This window comes from Arachis hypogaea, chromosome 4 (genome assembly GCF_003086295.3).
Source record: "Arachis hypogaea cultivar Tifrunner chromosome 4, arahy.Tifrunner.gnm2.J5K5, whole genome shotgun sequence".
NCBI classification, from domain to species: Eukaryota; Viridiplantae; Streptophyta; class Magnoliopsida; order Fabales; family Fabaceae; genus Arachis; species Arachis hypogaea.
The window spans coordinates 40482608-40504679 of NC_092039.1; the positions used below are offsets into that span (position 1 = coordinate 40482608).

Here is a 22072-nt window from a genome sequence, read left to right on the forward strand (position 1 = left end):
AACAACATCGACAGCAGAATTAAAATCAGGCCTATAGAGTACCTCATCTAAAGCAGCCCCTAGCATCTCAGCAGACCCCTCAGATCACTTATCCATCTTCATCTTCTAATGATGAGTTATTATAATCTATTGATCGGAGATAGCAGGCCATGGAAAACAACCTTGCTTCTACTCTAAATGGTCTAAACTCTACCTTGCAAGCTCTTGTCTCACAGATTGGATCACTAAATAACTCCAACAACCAGTCTTTGAGCTCCAGTGGAATCCCCTCTCAACTATTACCCAATCCCAAGGGTGGCATCAATGCCATCGCCTTAAGGTCTGTAACCACACTACAAAGGAGGAATCCTGAGGAGCCAAGCCCGCTAGAACACGCCCCAGCTGAAGACATGGTTGAGGTAGAGGACGTTGAAGAAGAAGATGAAGCACAAGGCATGGCTGAAGAAGAAGCAGCCCAACCAAGGAATGTAGAACCCCAGCAAGTTGAAGCTGTAAGAAATGCCACTCCTATCCCATTTTCACACCTTGCTAAGAAATCCAGAAAGCAGATGGAACTTGATCCCAAAATGGTAAAAATCTTCAAAAAGGTTGAGGTAACCGTTCCTCTATTTGATGTTATTCAGCAAGTACCTAAATACGCAAAGTTTCTAAAAGATTTGTGCATACATAAAGATAAAATTAATGAATTAGAAACTATTCCTTTAGGTAGTTCTATATCTGCTTTAATGGGAAATATACCCGAAAAATGTAGTGATCCAGGTCCATGTATGGTTAACTGTACCATTGGAGGCGTAAATTTTTCTAACTGCATGTGTTATTTAGGAGTGTGCGTGAGTATTATGCCTTTGTCTATATATAATGCTTTAAGGCTCCCTCCCTTAAAAAGGTCGGCAGCTCATTTTATGTTAGCAGATAAAAGCATTATTACAGTGGTTGGAATTGCTGAAGATGTGTTAGTGAGCATTAAGGGGCTCACATTTTCCATTGACTTCTATATCTTGGAGATGCCCCAAAATGACTCAGGAACACCATCATCAATCCTGCTTGGAAGACCATTTTTGAAGACTTCGAAGTTCAAGCTGGATGCCTTTTGGGGAACCTATTCTTTTGAGATAGATGGCAGAACAATGAACTTCAATCTGGATGAAGCTATGAAGAATCCCCCGGAAGATCACTCCATATTCCAATTTGACATCATTGATGAAATTATAGCTGCAATTGATGCCAGGGCATCTTGGCCAGTTTCACTGACCCTTTCTTTACTATTTTAGGGTAGTTTCATGCATTTTCTTAGTAAATAAGCAAGTTTTAGATAAAAATACACTTACATATTGATTCAAGCAAACATTGTGAACTTTACATGATTTTCTGAGAATTATGCAGGAATTGAATGATAAAATGGATAATGCATGATCTCATGACTTGGAACAGAGATTTGATGCACTTTATTTGCTTGATTTCAGGATAAAGGAAGCAAGGAAGAGCCATGTTAGCAGCCACGTTAATCTAATTAACGTGACCACTAACGTGGAATGGGAATAAGCTTGCAGCGTTAATGGAAAAAGTGATTGCCAATAACGCCTTCGAAGCCATCATAGCCCACGTTAGTTGCCACGTTAATTACATTAACGTGGTAGCTAACGTGGAGGAAAAGGGGAGCTCCAACGTTAGTGGTAAAAGTGAATACCACTAACGTTCCAAAAGGGCACACTTAGCCACGTTAAGAGTCACGTTAATCCAATTAACGTGAACTCTAACGTGGGAGGAGAAAGCAATCGCCAACGTTAGTGACACTCACCTTTGTCACTAACGTTGGACTAAGCCAATATTGCCCACGTTAGTGGTCACGTTAAGACCACTAACGTGAAGGGTAACGTGGAGCAAGGAATGATAGGCCAACGTTAGTGACACTCACCTTTGTCACTAACGTTGGAGATGGTAATCACCACCACGTTAGTGGTCACGTTAATGCAATTAACGTGAGGCACTAACATGGGAAGAAGGGGCGTTTGAAGCGTTAGTGACAAAGGTGAGTGTCACTAACATCCTCGAAGCTTGGGCATGCCCACGTTAAGGGCCACGTTAGTTACACTAACGTGGATCACTAACGTGGGGAAGAGAAGCAAAGAGCAACATTATTGGTAAAAGTGAATGCCAATAATGTTTGCGAAGGACTAAGAGGCAACGTTATTGGTAAATGTGAATTCCAATAACGTTTGTGAAGGACAAAGAGGCAATGTTAGTGGTCACGTTAGTGAAAAAGGTTATCGTCACTAACGTTCTCGAACCCACATTTTCACTTAACATTAACACCACTAACGTCCTAACTAACGTCCACCTATGCCTGACTCACACTCTTTCTGCAAGCAAAGCTGAGCCCACTAAAGATTGTAACTGCTTCAACTCAAGATCAAAGGCCCATATCCAAGACTTGAAGAGCTAACTAGAAGATCAAGAAGAGTAGTATATATAGGAGTAGTTTTGAACTAGAAAGGGAGCTGGGCATTTTGGAGAACTACACTCTGTATATTTACTTTTCCTGCAATTTCTAGTTTACTTTAGAATGTACTCTTCTCTATCATCTTCCATTTCCAGAGCTATGAACAACTAAACACCTTTTCATTGGGTTAGGGAGCTCTGTTGTAATTTGATGGATCAATTATAGTTTTCATTCTTCTTCCTTTTCCTTTTCTCTTGATTTACTAGAAAGCTTTCGATCTTAAAGCAATTGGTTAGTTGTCTTGGAAAAGAAACTCTCCATAATTGGATCTCCTCTGAGCCTTGGAAAAGGAATGAGGAGATCATTCTAGAAATGCTTTCTCATGTTGGACCAAATTGGGGTTTGGACGGATACAGTGACATATAATCCTCCCAATACTTTGATTTGGAAATACATGTAGTATAATCAGTGACCATATTTCATCTCTTCCCATGAGCAATTAAATCAAGGAATTGGGCAATTTTTCAAGCTTAAAGAGATTGGGTTGTCAAGGAATTGGGATCCAATCACCTAAGATTGCCAAGGAGATCAATGAATGCATTAATTGAGGGAGAGATGAGAATGAACCTGATCCAGAGAATGCAACATCTCCTAAGCTCAATGAATCCCCCATTTCTGATCTTACCCATTCTCTTTACATTCTGCCATTTACTTTTATGTTCATCTCCCCAAATCCTCATTTAAGATTTTGCAATTTACTCTCTGCAATTTACTTTCCCGCCATTTAATTTTCTACAACTCTCAACTCAATTTCTGCTCAGCTCAACTAGAACATTCCTCTAACTAAAGTTGCTTGACCAATCAATCCCTGTGGGATTCGACCTCACTCTATTGTGAGTTTTTACTTGACGAAAATTCGGTATACTTGCCGAAGGGAAATTTATTGAGAGACAAGTTTCTGTGCATCAGCAATTCACCAGGAAGAAATGGAAGAGAAGCACATGGAGCAAGATTCAAGTGTGGGGACACCCGCTGAACCTAATGAAGATTCTTTTCCATTTTCACCAGCCCCAGATGATACAGAGCCAAGCAATGAGCAGAAAATAGAATTAAAGCCCCTTCCTCCACACCTCAAGTATGCTTACCTTTAGGACAAGTAGAAGTTTCCAGTTATCATTGCAAGGGAGCTCACTTCCCAACAAGAAGAACAACTGCTTAGTGTATTGAGGACGCATAAGAAAGCAATTGGATGGAGCTTGGCGCATATAGTAGGCATCAGCCCTCATGTTTGTGAACACCGAATATTCTTAGAAGAATGAGCAAAGCATGTCCGTCAACCTCAAAGAAGATTGAATCCAACCATCTTAGAAGTTGTCAAGAAGGAAGTAACCAGACTACTTGAAGCAGAAATCATTTACACCATTTCAGATAGCGAATGGGTCAGCCCATTACAAGTGGTGCCCAAGAAGTCTGGAGTCACAACAATAAGAAATGAGCATGGAGAACTTCTGACTACCAGAGTGCAGAACTCATGGAGAGTTTTCATTGACTACAGGCGTCTCAACCAAGCCACTCGCAAGGATCATTACCCCTTGCCATTCATTGATCAGAAGCTTGATCGCCTGTTAGGTAAATCTCATTACTACTTTCTAGATGGTTATACAGGTTATTTTCAAATCCATATAGCTCCTGAAGATCAGGAAAAGACTACTTTTATATGTCCTTTTGGGACTTATGCTTATAAGAGAATGCCCTTTGGCTTATGCAATGCACTAGCTACTTTCCAAAGGTGTATGATGAGTCTTTTCTCTGATCTCATTGAGAACTGTATGGAAGTTTTTATGGATGACTTTAGCGTATATGTGGTGGACGAAATTGTGATCCATATTCTCTTCAAGTTGTTTGTCTTTGTATGAAATCATTATTATGGCACTGGTTGAATTCACAACTCCGTTCAACTAACCAGCAAGTGTACTGGGTCGTCCAATTAATAAACCTTACGTGAGTAAGGGTCGAATCCACAGAGATTGTTGGTATGAAGCAAGCTATGGTCACCTTGCAAATCTCAGTCAGGCAGATTAAAATTGTTTATGGGTTTTCGAAAATTGTAAGTTAAGGAATTAAACAATAAAAGGGATAGAACACTTATGCAGATTCATTGGTGGGAATTTCAGATAAGCGGATGGAGATGCTGTAGAGCTCTCAGACGCCTGCCCTCCTACTGCTTCTACTCAATCCTTCTTACTCTTTTCCATGGCAAGCTTTGTATAGGGGTTCACCATCAACTGTGGCTACTTTCTTCCTCTCGGGGAAATACCCTGTGCGGCTGTCACTCGCACAGCTAACCAGTCTGGAGGCATCACCCATGGCTAATGGCTACATCCCATCCTCGCAGTGAAAACTAATGCACGCACTCTGTCACAGTACTGCTAATCACCGGTTGGTTCCCGCTCCTACTGGAATAGAATCCCTCTTTTGCGTCTGTCACTAATGCCCAGCAGGTTAAAGTTTGAAGCACGTCACAGTCATTCATTACCGGAATCCTACTCGGAATACCACAGACAAGGTGAGACTTTCCGGATTCCCAGGATCCTACTCGGAATACCACAGACAAGGTGAGACTTTCTGGATCCTCATGAATGCCGCCATCTATCTAGCTTATACCACGAAGATTCTGTTGGGGAATCTAAGAGATACGCATTCAAGCTCTGTTGCATGTAGAACGGAAGTGGTTGTCAATCACGCGCGTTCATAAGTGAGAATGATAATGAGGGTAATCTGACTCATAACATTCATCATGTTCTTGGGTACGAATGAATATCTTGGAATAAGAATAAGATAGAAACCGAATAAAAGATAATAGAATTTCATTAATACTTGAGGTACAGCAGAGCTCCACACCCTTAATCTATGGTGTGCAGAAACTCCACCGTTGAAAATACATAAGCAAAGAGTTCAGGCATGGCCGAATGGCCAGCCCTCTCTAACGTGATCAATGATCCCCTAAGATGAAGAATAAAACAAAACTGAGATCAAAGATGTCTAATACAATAGATAAATGTCCTATATATACTAGACTAGCTACTAGGGTTTACATGAGTAAGTAATTGATGCATAAATCCACTTCCGGGGCCCACTTGGTGTATGCTTGGGCTGAGCTTGATCATTCCACGAGCTAAGGCATTTCTTGGCGTCAAACTCCAGGTTATGACGTGTTTTGGGCGTTCAACTCCGGATCATGACGTTTTTCTGGCGTTTAACTCCAGACAGCAGCGTGTACTTGGCGTTCAATGCCAAGTTACGTCGTCATTATTCGAATAAAGTATGGACTATTATATATTGCTGGAAAGCCCTGGATGTCTACTTTCCAACGCCGTTGAGAGCGCGCCAATTGGAGTTCTGTAGCTCCAGAAAATCCATTTCGAGTGCAGGGAGGTCAGATTCCAACAGCATCAGCAGTCCTTTTGTCAGCCTTCTTCAGAGTTTTGCTCAAATCCCTCAATTTCAGCCAGAATTTACCTGAAATCACAGAAAAACACACAAACTCATAGTAAAGTCCAGAAATGTGAATTTAGCATAAAAACTAATGAAAACATCCCTAAACGTAGCTCAAACTTACTAAAAACTATATAAAAACAATGCCAAAAAGCATATAAATTATCCGCTCATCACAACACCAAACTTAAATTGTTGCTTGTCCCCAAGCAACTGAAAATCAAATAGGATAAAAAGAAGAGAATATACTATAAAATCCAAAATATCAATGAATATTAATTTAATTACATGAGCGGGACTTGTAGCTTTTTGCTTCTGAACAGTTTTGGCATCTCACTTTTTCCTTTGTAGTTTAGAGTGATTGGCTTCTCTAGGAACTTAGAATTTCAGATAGTGTTATTGACTTTCCTAGTTAGGCATGTTGATTCTTGAACACAGCTACTTTATGAGTCTTAGCCGTGGCCCTAAGCACTTTGTTTTCCAGTATTACCACCGGATACACAAATGCCACAGACACATAACTGGGTGAACCTTTTCAGATTGTGACTCAGCTTTGCTAAAGTCCCCAGTTAGTGGTGTCCAGAGCTCTTAAGCACACTCTCAACCTCCCACTTGAAATTGCTGAATTTGTTGAGCCCTGCATTGTACGAAGACACTGGGGATTCCTACAGAGACAGCCATGGTAGGTTAATCTTTCATGGGTAGTTGAATTCTACTCCAATTTCTACTTGCCAACCCTGCAGTCTGTCTATGTCCGTCAGAAGCAAGTCCCCATTACAGAAGAGGCCATTCAACGAGCTTTAGATCTTTTCCCTACTCCAGAAGAACTGGACGCATTTCAAGAAGTCGCACTCAAGCGCCAGACATACCAATTTGACTGGGACGCCATTCTCAAAGTTATCGCACAACCTGGCAGCAGATGGATTTATAGATACCATCATTCCCGACCTAAGGGAATATCGGCTTCCGCACTTACCTTGGAGGCTCGCGTATGGGCACAAATTATGTCCCATTACATCTTTCTGAGCACTCATGAGTCCTCCTTCACTACAGACATGGCCATTCTACTACGGTGCATCCTTACAGACCAGCCTTTAAACTTACCAAGCCACATTCGGAGTGCTATGGGACATGTATAAATTGCGGGCAACTTACCTTTTCCCGCATTGATTTCAGATCTTGTCTCAGCAGTCGAAGTTTCCTATAGAGCTGGGGACACCAAAGCCATGCTTCCAGGGGATGATCAATATGTTCCTAACGGCAAATATATCAGACCGCCAACAACCACTACCAGCCAGCCTGCAGAACAAGCTGCAGACATTCCTCCTTCTACACCACAAGAAACTTCAACAACTCAGCTGCTCCATCATATACTGGAGAGGTTGGACCGGCAAGAATAGAAAGTGAAGCTACGAGAGCGCAACAACCAGTGCTGATTCAAATACCTCAAGGAGCTACTTATAGGAAACCACAGACCTAACAAAGACCCAAACACTTCGGACTCCACTTTATTTACTAGTACAGGGAGCCTTGACGGTCCCAACTGTGGAGATACTTGATGAATAAGCATTGCTCGATGGTCTAGAATTCCTCTCATAAAAATAAGGACTACTTCGTTGTAAGCATAGTTCTAAACCAACAAACAATTCTCGCATAAAAAATTTGAGTTGTCACAAGTACAAACCCCAAATAAGAATTAACCGAAGTATTTCAACTCCGAGTCGTCTCACAAGGAATTGCAATAAAATGCTCAATTATTGGCTTTGAGGATGTAAGGGGGTTTGATTTTCTATTTTTGACAAGAAAGGTAAATAACAAGAAAGTAAATGAACAATGAACTAACAAAAGAAATAGAAAAGTACTCTTGGCTAGACATAGGTAATTGAGATCACCATCCTTGTCTACAAATCATATATTGATAATTATGAGAGGCCAACCTATTAAGTCTACTTCCAAAAGCCTTAAGTATGCAATATCTACTCCTAGGCTTGAAGTACATCAAATAGGCTTGATCACATCAACCCATAAGGTCTAACCTCACTACTAATTAACCTAGTAGTAGGCTAGTGTCAATGGCTATCAAATTGATCACCAAGGGTTCTCAAATCACCAATTCATTGAGACCCAATGACTCAAGGTCACTCAATTTCCTTAGCCTAGGCCAAGATTAAAGGAAACTACTCAAACACTAGTAAAAGTAATTTAACAAACACCTAGAGTGCAAGAAAAGTAAACATCACAAAATTCTAGAATTAGTGAAACCCATGACTACCACAAGCAAGAAATCAACAATAGGAAATGAAGTAAACATCAAGAGACATAGAAATATAAAATTGCATTAGAAGAAATCAAGATCCAACAATTGTTCATCAACATAAGAGAAGGAAAAATAAGAAATTAACAAGAGAAACTAAGATGATTAAGACAGTAGAACACTGAAATATAAAGAGAATTGAAATCAAAACAAGAATTGAAAGAGAAATTTGAGAGTGATTAACCTAACTTTACCTTAATTTCTATCCTAAATCTAGAGAGAGGAGAGAGCCTCTCTCTCTCTAGAATTCTACTCTAAAACATGATGAAAACTAAACTATGTCTACTTGGTTCATTTCCCCTTCAATCATTGGGTTCAATAGCATCAGAAATGAGTTGGATTGGGCCCAAAATGAGCTACAAATCGCTGGCCACGATTTCACTTTAGTGAACCACGCTGATCCATCGGCGTGCACGCATACAGTGCGCATGCGCGTCCCTAGACGTCAGGCAACTATGGCAAAATTTATATCATTTTGAAGCTCCGGATGTTAGCTTTATAACGCAACTAGAGCCGACTCATTTGGATCTCTGTAGCTCAAGTTATTGTCGATTGAGTGCGAAGAGGTCAGGCTTGACAGCTTTACGGTTCCTTCATTTCTTCATGAGTTCTCCCACTTTGCATGCTTTTCTCCTCACTCCTTCCATCAAATACTTGCCTTATGAACATGAAATCACTCAACAAATATATCAAGGCATCGAATGGAATTAAAGTGAATTAAAATCACCAATTTTAGCACCTAAAAAGCATGTTTTCACATTTAAGCACAAATCAAGGGAGAATTGTAAAACCATGCTATTTCATTGAATAAATGTGAGAAAAGATGATAAAATCCCCCATATTAAGCACAAGATAAACCACAAAATCGGGGTTTATCAAATCTCCCGATACTTAAACCGAGCATGTCCTCATGCTAAGAATAAAGAAGGATAAGAAAAGGGTTATGAACATTTATTCAATGCAAATAAACTATATGCATCTATCTATATGAATGTAACTGAATGCAAAATGATTCTACCTACTTGGTTAGAAGTAAATCAATCCACAATAGCACATATGCACATGTAGGGCTAAGTAGTATGATGATTCATGAATCCTATCAATTTGGATATCAGAATAAAGCACAAATATACTTGCCAAAAGAAAATCTCATGAAACCCAGGAACAAGGAATTGAGTATCGAACCCTCACCGGAAGTATATCCGCTCTAGTCGCTCTAGTGTATAGGGTTGATCACTCAATTCTCTTCTACTCTTGCTTTCCAAGATTTGTTTTTCATCTAACAATCAACAATTGTTCAATGCATGCATATATTCATCATGAGGACTTATTCATAGGTTGTAATGGGGCTAGGGTAAAGGTAGGGATGCATATGGTCAAGTGAGCTTGAAATTTTGATCTTTGATTAACCTAAGCTCTCACCAAACATATATAACAACCTATACAATTCTAATACACAACCTAGCTACCCATGATTCCCACTTTTTCACATACCCATACATTCTCTTTAATTCACCACACATATGCATTGATTTTTATTGAACTTTACCTTGGGGCATTTTTTGTCCCCTTTTTATTTCTTTTTTCTCTTTTTTTCTTTTTCTATATATATATATATATGTTTTTTTTTCTTTATCATCATTTTTTCTCATTTTTTTGTTTTTTTTCAAAAGTATATACAAACGTATCAATGCATATGGTTTTACATATAGTGCATGAATATGTACCCAATTCCCAATATTTTCAACAAAAATACAAAAATTATAGTTTTACCTCAACCAATGTCCCAAATTTCCCATACCCAAATGATACACACCCTCACTAGCCTAAGCTAATCAAAGATCTAAATTAAGGACATTTATTATTTTTCACTTAGGGGTAGTGATGTGTTAAAATTAAGAACAAAAGGGATTAAATAGGATCAAATTTGGCTAACAATGGTTGATGAAAGGTAGGCTATTTGGGTAAGTGAGCTAAATGAAATGATGGCCTCAATCATATAAATGCATGTATACATGGAATAATGGACATAAAGAATCAAACAAATCAAAGATTACAATCATAGAAAGAGAACAATGCACACAAGAATGAAAATAAGTGGTTATAAGATGTAACCACACAATTTGGCTCAAAACTCACATGCTGGTGTTCTTAGCTCAAAAACCGTGTCCCAAAATAAATTCTCCAAACAAGTTTGTCACAAAAAATTTTTCAAATTGGTAGGGTGCCGCAAAAACAATTTTCTTGGAAAAGAAATCATCACCCTAACCAAGTAGTCCTAACGTAAAAAGAAATGGTGAAATATGTACAAATTCTAACTAACATACAACCTATCATGCAATGCAACAACTAACTAATCAAAGACAAAAATTAAGAATTGGTGTTGAAAGAAAGAAATTGTTACCCATGGAGATCGGTCGAACAACCTCCGCACACTTAGAAATTTGCACCGTCCTCGGTGCATGCAAAGAAGAGCAATGTGTATGGGTTGCTACAATTGATGAGCTCCATCAAAAGGTTGTACGGGTGAACTTGTTTGTTGCCCTATTTAGAAGTCTTTCCAATCCTTTCCTTCTTGGTGACCAACCTAAAAGGAAAGAGAAAGAAGGATAATTAAGCCTACATCAAAGGTATTAAAGCAAGTAGAACATAGGCGAGGGCTAATGCCAAATGAGAGTAAGGTTCTCACCACATGTTAGCTACGCATGTAAGTGAGAAAACAATATAAGCTAAGGCATATCAACTAATACTTGATGCAAGAGTAAAGTCAAAGCATATGTACATGACATGAAGAGCATGTTGCATCAAGCTTAATCAACAATTGACACAAATAAGTCAAATAAGATTAGTCAAAGCATTTGGTCCCATCCTAACTCAATGATGATGAGGTACAAAAACAAGGGATCACGAGTCAGGAAGGACTAAAGCACTAATCTTGTGTGTAGAGCAAATTTAATGCCAAACAAGTCATGAAGCACCAAGAGTAACCAAGAAATTCTCAACAATTGAGTAAGAGCATTCAACACCATTATTAAAATAAGAAACTTAGAAAATAGAAGGGAAAACAAGTTACAAAAATAAAATTAAAATGCAATGAATGAAAACAAGCAAATGCAATAAAAGAAAATGGAAGAATTGAATTTTTTTTACATTAGTTTATTTATTTATTTATTTTTATTTTATTTTAATTATTATTTTTTTTAGAAAGATATTTTTTTTCAAGAGAGAAAGAAGAAAAAGAAAAAAAAAAGAAAAAGGAAAAAAATAGAAAGAAAGAAGAAGAAAAGAAGAAAGAAGGAGAAAGGAGGAAGGAGAAAAATAGGGAGCAAATCCGCGCGCGTGCACCATGCGTGCTTATGCGCGGATGCAGCAGGGACAATCTGCGCGCGCGCCATGAGTGCTTATGCGTGGATCGCCTGGCAAAAATTGGGCATAAAGTGGGCACAACTCTCGGGTTTTAGTACTAGGAGTTATTAAATCACACCGGCGCGCGCGCGCACAGCGTGCTTGCGCGCCGATGCCCTTTTTTTTAAATCACAAAAACAGAATTTAACCCTCTCCTAACCAATAAATATTCTAAAGCAACCAAAATTCAAATTTAACAACAAATCTTTTTGGTTTTTCAAAAATTTTCAAATAAACTAAAAGCAAAACTTACACTTCAAGTAACCTACTTAATCAACAATCTAAACTAATCAAAACACACTACTACAACCTATCATCGAAACAGAATGTATAAGAGTACAGAAAAGAAGAAAACTACCTATAATGGCAACTTCAATCACTTATTTAACCAAATCTAAAAGAGTGTGGAAAGAGTTTACCATGGTGGGGTGTCTCCTACCTAGCACTTTTAGTTTAAGTCCTTAAGTTGGACATTTGGAAGGTTCCTTGTTATGGTGGCTTATGCTTATACTCATCTTGGAACCTCCACCAATGCTTGGACTTCAAGTAAGCTCCAAAATTCAAAACCAATAGCACCAAGCTTTGATGAGTTCCACACAAGCTAAGGGCTTCCAAAATTGATCTTCATCTATTCCCGGGTCCCAAATCTTATTTCTACACCCATCTTCAAGTTGATTATCACAATTCCAATTGGGTGAGAAGGCTTGTGAATTCTCAATTAGGCCTCTAAACATTCTCCTAGACCCATGCAATTTGGTTCTACACCAACCATTGCTATTCAACTTTGAGCATGCAACCATCATGAACTTAGAGTCATGTTTCCAACCACTACACAACTCTCTCTTACTCCTAACTCCACAAAGAGCTCTAAGTTGCCCATCATTTTCAATCAAACTATATTCAAGTGGGAAGGTAAAGATTAGAGATAAGAATTTTACCCACTTGAATGTTGTGTAGGATGGTGACTTAGGAAAGGGGACGTCCCTACACTTAGACAATGCGAGGTCTACTCCCTTGTGCTCTTTCTTGACTACCTCCATCTCCTTGCAACTTTCCTCAACTTCAACCTCTTCCTCTTGGTGGCTTGCTTCCAATTCAATTTTTTCTTCATTGCTCACCAAAGGCATGAGAGGTTGTGCATCTTCTTCATTGTCCTCAAATTCAAGCCCAATGGGAGAGGATTCAATTGTAGATAGGAACTCCTCAATAATTGAATCCATCTCTTGATCAACCTCTTCAAAGTCTTCAATCAAGTTATGCTTTGAAGGTTGTACACCCTCTTCAACGTCAATATCAAGCTTCTTGGAAGAGGTCTCTCTAAGGCTACTGGTGCACGAAATTGTGATCATCAACAATGGAGCCAAAGACTTGGAGCTCTCAAACATGAATCACACTTTGTCACAACTTCGCACAACTAACCAGCAAGTGCACTGGGTCATCCAAGTAATACCTTACATGAGTAAGGGTCGATCCCACGGAGATTGTCGGTATGAAGCAAGCTATGGTCATCTTGTAAATCTCATTCAGGTGGATAATAATGGTTATAATGGTTTTCAAAAATAAAGATAAATAAAGCATAAAATAAAGATAGAGATACTTATGTAAATCATTGGTGGGAATTTCAGATAAGTGTATGCAGATATTTTGTCCCTTCTGAATCTCTGCTTTCCTACTGCCTTCTTCCAATCATTCTTACTCCTTTCTATGGCAAGCTATATGTAGGGCATCACCGTTGTCAATGGCTACTTCCCATCCTCTCAGTGAAAATGGTCCAAATGCTCTGTCACAGCACGGCTAATCATCTGTTGGTTCTCGATCATGTCAGAATAGAATCTAGTAATTTTTTTGCGTCTGTCACTACGCCCAACACTCGCGAGTTTGAAGCTCATCACAATCATCCCATCTCAGATTCTATTCGAAATACCACAGACAAGGTTTAGACTTTCCGGATCTTAGGAATGACCACCAATAATTCTAGCTTATACCACGAAGATTCTGATTAAGGAATCCAAGAGATAAACACTCTAGCTCTCGCTTGTAAAATGGAAGTGGTTGTCAGGTATGCGTTCATAAGGACGGATGATGATGAGTGTCATGGATCATCACATCCATCAGATTGAAGTACGAGTGATATCTTAGAACAAGAATAAGCTTGAATTGAATAGAAGAATAATAGTAATTGCATTAATACTCGAGGAACAGCAGAGCTCCACACCTTAATCTATGATGTGTAGAAACTCCACCGTTGAAAATACATAAGTGATAGAGGTCCAGGCATGGCCGAGAGGCCAGCCTCCAAAACGTGATCAAAGGATCAAAAGATAATCCAAAGATAAGACCAAGATGTCTAATACAATAGTAAAAAGTTCTATTTATACTAAACTAGTTACTAGGGTTTACAGAAATAAGTCTAAGTGCAGAAATTCACTTCTAGGGCCCACTTTGGTGTGTGCTTGGGCTGAGCTTGAGCTTTACATGTGCAGAGGCTTCTTTTGGAGTTAAATTCCAAGTTGTAACGTGTTTTTGGCGTTTAACTCTGGTTTGTGACGTGTTTCTGGCGTTTTACTACATAATGCAGCATGGAACTGGCGTTGAATACCAGTTTGTATCATCTAAACTTGAATAAAGTATGAACTATTCTATATTACTGGAAATCCTTGGATGTCTAATTTCCAAGGCAATTGAGAGCGCACCATTTTGAGTTCTGTAGCTCCAGAAAATCCATTCCGAGTGCAGGGAGGTCAGAATCCAACAGCATCAGCAGTCCTTTTTCAGCCTGAATCAGATTTTTGCTCAGATCCCTTAATTTCAGCTAGAAAATACCTGAAATCATAGAAAAATACACAAACTCATAGTAAAGTCCAGAAATATGAATTATGCATAAAAACTAATAAAAACATCCCTAAAAGTATCTAGATCCTACTAAAAACTACCTAAAAATAATGCCAAAAAGCGTATATATTATCCGTTCATCACAACACCAAATTTAAATTGTTGCTTGTCCCCAAGCAACTGAAAATCAAATAGGCTAAAAAGAAGAGAATATACTATAAATCCCAAAATATCAATGAATATTAGTTCTAACTAGATGAGCGGGACCTGTAGGTTTTTGCTTCTGAACAATTTTGGCATCTCAATTTATCCTTTGAAGTTTAGAATGATTGGCATCTCTAGGAATTTAGAGTTCAGATAGTGTTATTGATTCTCCTAGTTAAGTATGTTGATTCTTGAACACAGCTACTTTATGAGTCTTGGCCGTGGCCCTAAGCACTTTGTTTTCCAGTATTACCACCGGATACGTAAATGCCACAGACACATGACTGGGTAAACCTTTTCAGATTGTGACTCAGCTTTGCTAAAGTCCCCAGTTAGAGGTGTCCAGAGCTCTTAAGCACACTCTTTTTGCTTTGGATCACGACTTTAACCACTCAGTCTCAAGCTTTTCACTTGGACCTTCATGCCACAAGCACATGGTTAGGGACAGCTTGATTTAGCCGCTTAGGCCTAGATTTTATTTCCTTGGGCCCTCCTATCCATTGATGCTCAAAGCCTTGGACCCTTGCCTTTTGTTTTAGGGGCTATTGGCTTTTTCTGCTTGCTTTTTCTTTTTCTTTCTTAAAATTTTTTGCCACTTTTTTTTCGCAAGCTTTGTTCTTCACTGCTTTTTCTTACTTCAAGAATCAATTTTATGATTTTTCAAATCATCAATAACATTTCTCTTCTTCATCATTCTTTCAAGAGCCAACAATTTTAACATTCATAAACAACAAGATCAAAAAATATGCACTGTTCAAGCATTCATTCAGAAAACAAAAAGTATTGTCACTACATCAATATAATTAAACTAATTTCAAGGATGAATTTGAAACTCATGTACTTCTTGTTCTTTTGAATTAAAAAAATTTCTCATTTAAGAAAGGTGAAGGATTCATGGAATTATTCATAGCCTTAAGACATAGACACTAGACACTAATGATCATGTAATAAAGAAACAAACATAGACAAACATGAAGCTTAAAAAACCAAAAAAAAACAGAGAGATAAGAACAAGGAAGTAAAGGAGTGAGTCCACCTTAGTGATGGTGGCGCCTTCTCCTTGAAGGACTAATGGTGTTCTTGAGCTCCTCTATGTCTCTTCCTGGACTTTGTTGCTCCTCCCTCATAGCTCTTTGATCTTCTCTAATCTCATTGAGAATGATGGAGTGCTCTTAATTGGTTCATGTCATGACTCAATGCTTCTAGAGAAGGATTGAGTTGTTCCCAATAGTTGTTTGAAGGAAAATGCATCCCTTGAGGCATCTCAGGGATTTCTTGATAATGAGCTTCCTCGTGACTCTCTTGAGATCTATGAATGGGCTCTCTTGTTTGCTCCATCCTTTTCTTAGTGATGAGCTTATCCTCTTCAATGAGGATGTCTCCTTCTATGACAACTTCAGCTAAGTAGCATAGATGGCAAATGAGATGAGGAAAAGCTAGCCTTGCCAAGGTGGTTGGCTTTTCGGCTACTTTGTAGAGTTCTAGAGAGATGACTTCATGAACTTCTACTTCCTCTCCAATCATGATGCTATGGATCATGATGGCCCGATCCACAGTTACTTCGGATCGGTTACTAGTAGGGATGATGGAGCGTTGGATGAACTCCAACCATCCTCTAGCCACAGGCTTAATGTCCAGTCTTCTTAATTGAACCAGCTTACCCTTTGAGTCTCTTTTCCATTGAGCTCCTTCCATACATATGTCCATGAGGACTTGGTCAAACCTTTGATCAAAGTTGACCCTTCTAGTGTAGGGGCGTGCATCTTCTTGCATCATAGGCAAGTTGAATGCCAACCTTATATTTTTCGGACCGAAATCTAAGCATTTCCCCAGAACCATTGTAAGATAATTTTTTGGATTCGGGTTCATACTTTGATCATGGTTCCTAGTGATCCATGCATTGGCATAGAACTCTTGAACCATTAATATTCCAGCTTGTTGAATGGGGTTGGTAAGAACTTCCCAACCTCTTCTTTAGATCTCATGTGGATCTCCGGATACTCATTTTTCTTGAGTATGAAAGGGACCTCAGGGATCACCTTCTTCTTGGCCACAACTTCATAGAAGTGGTCTTGATGGGCTTTTGAGATGAATCTCTCCATCTCCCATGACTCGGAGGTGGAAGCTTTTGTCTTTCCTTTCTTCTTTCTAGAGGTTTCTCCGGCCTTAGGTGCCATCAATGGTTATGGAAAAACAATAAAAGCTATGCTTTTACCATACCAAACTTAGAATATTGCTCGTCCTTGAGCAAAAGAAGAAATAATAGATGAAGAAGAAGAAGAGATGGAGGAGAGGGAGAGTGATGTAGGTTTCGGCCAAAGGGGAGAAGAGAGGGTGGTGTTGTGTGAAAATGAAGAAGGATGGGGGGTTTATATAGTGGAGGGAGAGGGGTAAAAGTTCGGTCATTTAGGGTGGGTTTGGGTGGGAAAGAGATTTTGAATTTGAAGGTAGGTGGGGTTTATGGGAAAGAGTGGATGGATGTGAGTGGTGAAGAGGTGATGAGGAAGAGTGATTGAGGTGATTGGTGAATGATGTTTGGGGAAGAGTGTTATAAAAAAGTGTGAGAGAGAGGGAGAATGTAGGTGGGGATCCTATAGGGTCCACAGATCCTGAGGTGATCCTGTGGGGTCCACAAATCCTGAGGTGTCAAGAATTTCTCATCCCTACACCCTTTAGGCGTGTAAAATGCCCTCTGTATGCAATCTTGGCATTTAACACCAGACTGATACTTGTTTCTGGCGTTGAACGCTAGCTTTATACTTGTTTCTGGCGTTAAACGCCACTTTGCTGCTTGTTTCTGGCATTTAACGCCAGCTTTCCTCAGGGTGCAATTCTAGCGTTTAAACGCCAGAGTGTTGCTTGTTCCTGGTGTTCAATGCCAGCTTCATGCTCTTTTCTGGCGTTAAACGCTAGCCAGATGCCCCTTACTGGCGTTTAAACGCCAGTAAGCTCTTCCTCCAGGGTGTGCTTTTTCTTCTGCTATTTTTGATTCTGTTTTTAATTTTTGCAATTGTTTTGTGACTCTACATGATCATAAACCTAATAAAACATAAAAGAATAATAGAAATATAGATAAATAAAAATTGGGTTGCCTCCCAATAAGTGCTTCTTTAATGTCAATAGCTTGACAGTGAGCTCTCATGGAGCTTCACAAAGGTTCAGAGCATTGTTGGGACCTCCCAACACCAAACTTAGAGTTTGAATGTGGGGGTTCAACACCAAACTTAGAGTTTGGCTGTGGCCTCCTAACACCAAACTTAGAGTTTGACTGTAGGGGCTTTGTTTGACTCTGTATTGAGAGAAGCGTATCGTGCCTCTTTTCTATGGTTGTAGAGAAAGATCCTTGAGCTTTAAACACAAGGTAGTCCCCATTCAATTAAAGGACTAACTCTCCTCTGTCAACATCAATCACAGCTTCTGTTGTGGCTAGGAAGGGTCTTCCAAGGATGATGCATTCATCCTCATCCTTCCCAGTGTTTAAGATTATGAAATCAGCAGGATTGTAAAGGCCTTTAACCTTTACCAACACGTCCTCTACCAATCCATAAGCTTGTTTTATTGACTTGTCTGCCATCTCTAATGAGATTCTTACAGCTTGTACCTCAAAGATCCCCAGCTTCTCCATTACAGAGAGTGGCATAAGATTTATACCTGACCCCAGGTCACACAGAGCCTTCTCAAAGGTCATGGTGCCTATGGTACATGATATTAAGAATTTACCAAGATCTTGCTTCTTTTGAGGTAGAGTTTATTGAACCCTTGTATTTAGTTCACTAATGAGCAAGGGAGATTCATGTTCCCAAGTCTTATTATCAAACAACTTGGCATTCAGCTTCATGATGGCTCCTAGATATTGAGCAACATGCTCTTCAGTTACATCTTCATCCTCTTCAGAGGAAGAATAGTTCTCAGAGCTCATGAATGGCAGAAGGAAGTTTAATGGAATCTCTATGGTCTCTATATGAGCCTCAGATTCCTTAGGTTCCTCAGTTTGGAACTCTTTTTTGTTCAGAGGACGTCCCAAGAGGTCTTCCTCACTAGGATTCACGTCCTTCTCCTCCTTTGTGCATTCGGCCATGTTGATTATATCAATGGCCTTGCACTCTCTTTTTGGATTCTCTTCTGTATTGCTTGGGAGAGTACTAGGAGGAGTTTCAATAATTTTCTTACTCAGCTGGCCCACTTGTGCCTCCAAATTTCTAATGGAGGACCTTGTTTCACTCATGAAACTTAAAGTGGCCTTAGATAGATCAGAGACTATGTTTGCTAAGCTAGAGGGGCTCTGCTCAGAATTCTCTATCTGTTGCTGAGAAGATGATGGAAAATGCTTGCTATTGCTAAACTTGTTTCTTCCACCATTATTAAAGCCTTGTTGAGGCTTTTGTTGATCCTTCCATGAGAAATTTGGATGATTTCTCCATGAGGAATTATAGGTGTTCCCATAGGGTTCACCCATGTAATTCACCTTTGCCATTACAGGGTTCTCAGGATCATAAGCTTCTTCTTCAGAAGATGCTTCTTTAGTACTGATGGATGCATTTTGCCATCCATTCAGACTTTGAGAAATCATGTTGACTTGCTGAGTCAACATTTTGTTCTGAGCCAATATGGCATTGAGAGCATCAATTTTAAGAACTCTCTTCCTCTGAGGCGTCCCATTACTCACAGGATTCCTCTTAGAGGTGTACATGAATTGGTTATTTGCAACCATGTCAATGAGTTCTTGAGCTTCTGCAGGCATTTTCTTTAGGTGAATGGATCCACCTGCAGAATGGTCCAGTGACATCTTAGAAAGCTCAGATAGACCACCATAGAATATATCTAAAATGGTCCACTCTGAAAGCATGCCAGAAGGACACTTTTTGGTCAACTGCTTGTATCTTTCCCAAGCTTCATAGAGGGATTCACCATCTTTTTGCTTGAAGGTCTGAACATCCACTCTAAGCTTGCTCAGCTTTTGAGGAGGAACGAACTTGGCCAAGAAGGCCGTGACCAGCTTATCCTGAGAGTCCAGCCATGTCTAGCCCTGTCTCTTACAACAAAAGGGAAAAGCATGAGCCTGTAGACTTCAGGATCTACTCCATTAGTCTTAACAGTATCACAAATATGTTAGAATTCAGTTAAGAACTGATAGGGATCTTCTGATGGAAGTCCATGAAACTTGCAGTTCTGTTGCATTAGAGCAACTAGTTGAGGTTTCAGCTCAAAATTATTTGCTCCAATGGCAGGGATTGAGATGCTTCTTCCATAAAAATTGGAAGTAGGTGTAGTATAATCACCAAGCATCCTCCTTGCATTATTGTTGGGTTCGGCCATGTCTCCTTCTTTTTCGAAATTCTCTGTAAGGTTTTCTCTGGATTGTTGTGCTTTAGCTTCTCTTAGCTTCTTCTTCAGAGTCCTTTCAGGTTCAGGATCTGCTTCAACAAGAATGTCCTTGTCCTTGCTCCTGCTCATATGAAAAAGAAGAGAACAGAAAAGAAGAAGAATCCTCTATGTCACAATATAGAGATTCCTTTATGTGAGTAGAAGAAGAAAAGAATAGAAGAAGGATGAGAAAAATTTGAACACAGAGGAGAAGAGAGGGTTCGAATTTTTTTAGATGAAGAGAAGAGTTAGTAAATGAATAAATAAATAGAAGGAGGTGAGATAGAGGAGTTTTCAAAAATTGTTTTTGAAAAATGGTTAGTGATTTTCGAAAATTAAATCAAAATTAAAATTTGAAACAATTAGTTAATTAAAAGAGATTTTTGAAAAAGAGTGAGGAATTTTCGAAAATTAGAGAGAGAAAAGTAGTTAGGTAGTTTTGAAAAAGATAAGAAATAGTGAAACAAACAAAAAGTTAGTTAGTTAGTTGAAAAAGATTTGAAATTCAATTTTGAAAAGATAAGGAGTTAGAAAAGATTTTTGAAATTAATTTTGAAAAAGATATGATTTGAAAAGATATGATTGAAATTTGTTTTGAAAAAGATTTGAAAAGGAAATTATAAAAAGATTTGATTTTTAAAATTAAAATGGATTACTTGACTAACAAGAAACTAAAAGATATGATTCTAGAATTTAAAGATTGAACCTTTCTTAACAAGAAAGTAACAAACTTCAAACTTTTGAATCAATCACATTAATTGTTAGTAAAATTTTTGAAAATTATGAAATAAAATTAAGAAAGAGATTTTAAAAATCAATTTTAAAAATATTTTCGAAAATATAAAAGAAAAATGAAAAAGATTTGATTTTTGAAAAAGTTTTGAAAAAGATAAGATTTTTAAAATTGAAATCTTGACTTGACTAACAAGAAACAACTTATTTTAAAAAATTTGACTAAGTCAACCCAAAGATTTCGAAATTTTGAGTAAAATAAGGAAAATATATTTTTTAATTTTTGAATTTTTAACGAAGAGAGAGAAAAACACAAATATGACCCAAAACATGAAAGTTTTGGATCAAAACCAATGATGCGTGCAAGAACACTATGAATGTCAAGATGAAAACCAAGAACACTTTGAAGATCAAGATGAACATCAAGACTTATTTTTTAAAAATTTTCAAGACAAGAAAAACATGCAAGACACCAAACTTAGAAATTTTTAATGTTTAGACTCTAATAATTCAAAAAGGCATATGAAGAACAACAAAAGACACAAAACAAGAAAATATGAAGATCAAACAAGAAGACTTACCAAGAACAACTTGAAGATCATGAAGAACACATGCATGAATTTTCGAAAATTTTTTGAAAATTAAAAAGATGCAATTGACACTAAACTTAAAACTTGACTCTAGACTCAAACAAGAAACAAAAAATATTTTTTTTGATTTTATTATTTTATAAATTGTTTTGTATTTTTCGAAAATTATATATTTTGAAAAACGAAAACAAAGAAAAAAAATTTTTTTGAAAATTTTTTTGAAAACTTTTTGGAAAAAAAAATAAGAAGAAAATTACCTAATCTGAGCAACAAGATGAACCGTCAGTTGTCCAAACTCAAACAATCACTGGTAATGGCACCAACAACTTGGTGCACGAAATTATGATCATCAACAATGGTGCCAAAGACTTGGAGCTCTCAAACATGAATCACACTTTGTCACAACTTTGCACAACTAACCAGCAAGTGTATTGGGTCGTCCAAGTAATACCTTACGTGAGTAAGGGTCGATCCCACGGAGATTGTCGGTATGAAGCAAGCTATGGTCATCTTGTAAATCTCAATCAGGTGGATAATAATGGTTATAATGGTTTTCGAAAATAAAGATAATTAAAGCATAAAATAAAGATAGAGATACTTATGTAAATCATTGGTGGGAATTTCAGATAAGTGTATGGAGATGCTTTGTCCCTTCTGAATCTCTGCTTTCCTACTGCCTTCCTCCAATCATTCTTA

General features: G+C 38.3%; 1 non-coding gene across 1 annotated transcript; it reads left to right on the top strand.

Moving 5' to 3' along the window:
- The first annotated feature begins 19534 nt into the window (after positions 1-19534).
- LOC112798977 (small nucleolar RNA R71) lies at positions 19535-19638 on the top strand. The gene has a single exon (XR_003200569.1). It is a non-coding gene; the product is annotated as a small nucleolar RNA R71 (small nucleolar RNA).
- The last annotated feature ends 2434 nt before the right edge of the window (positions 19639-22072 follow it).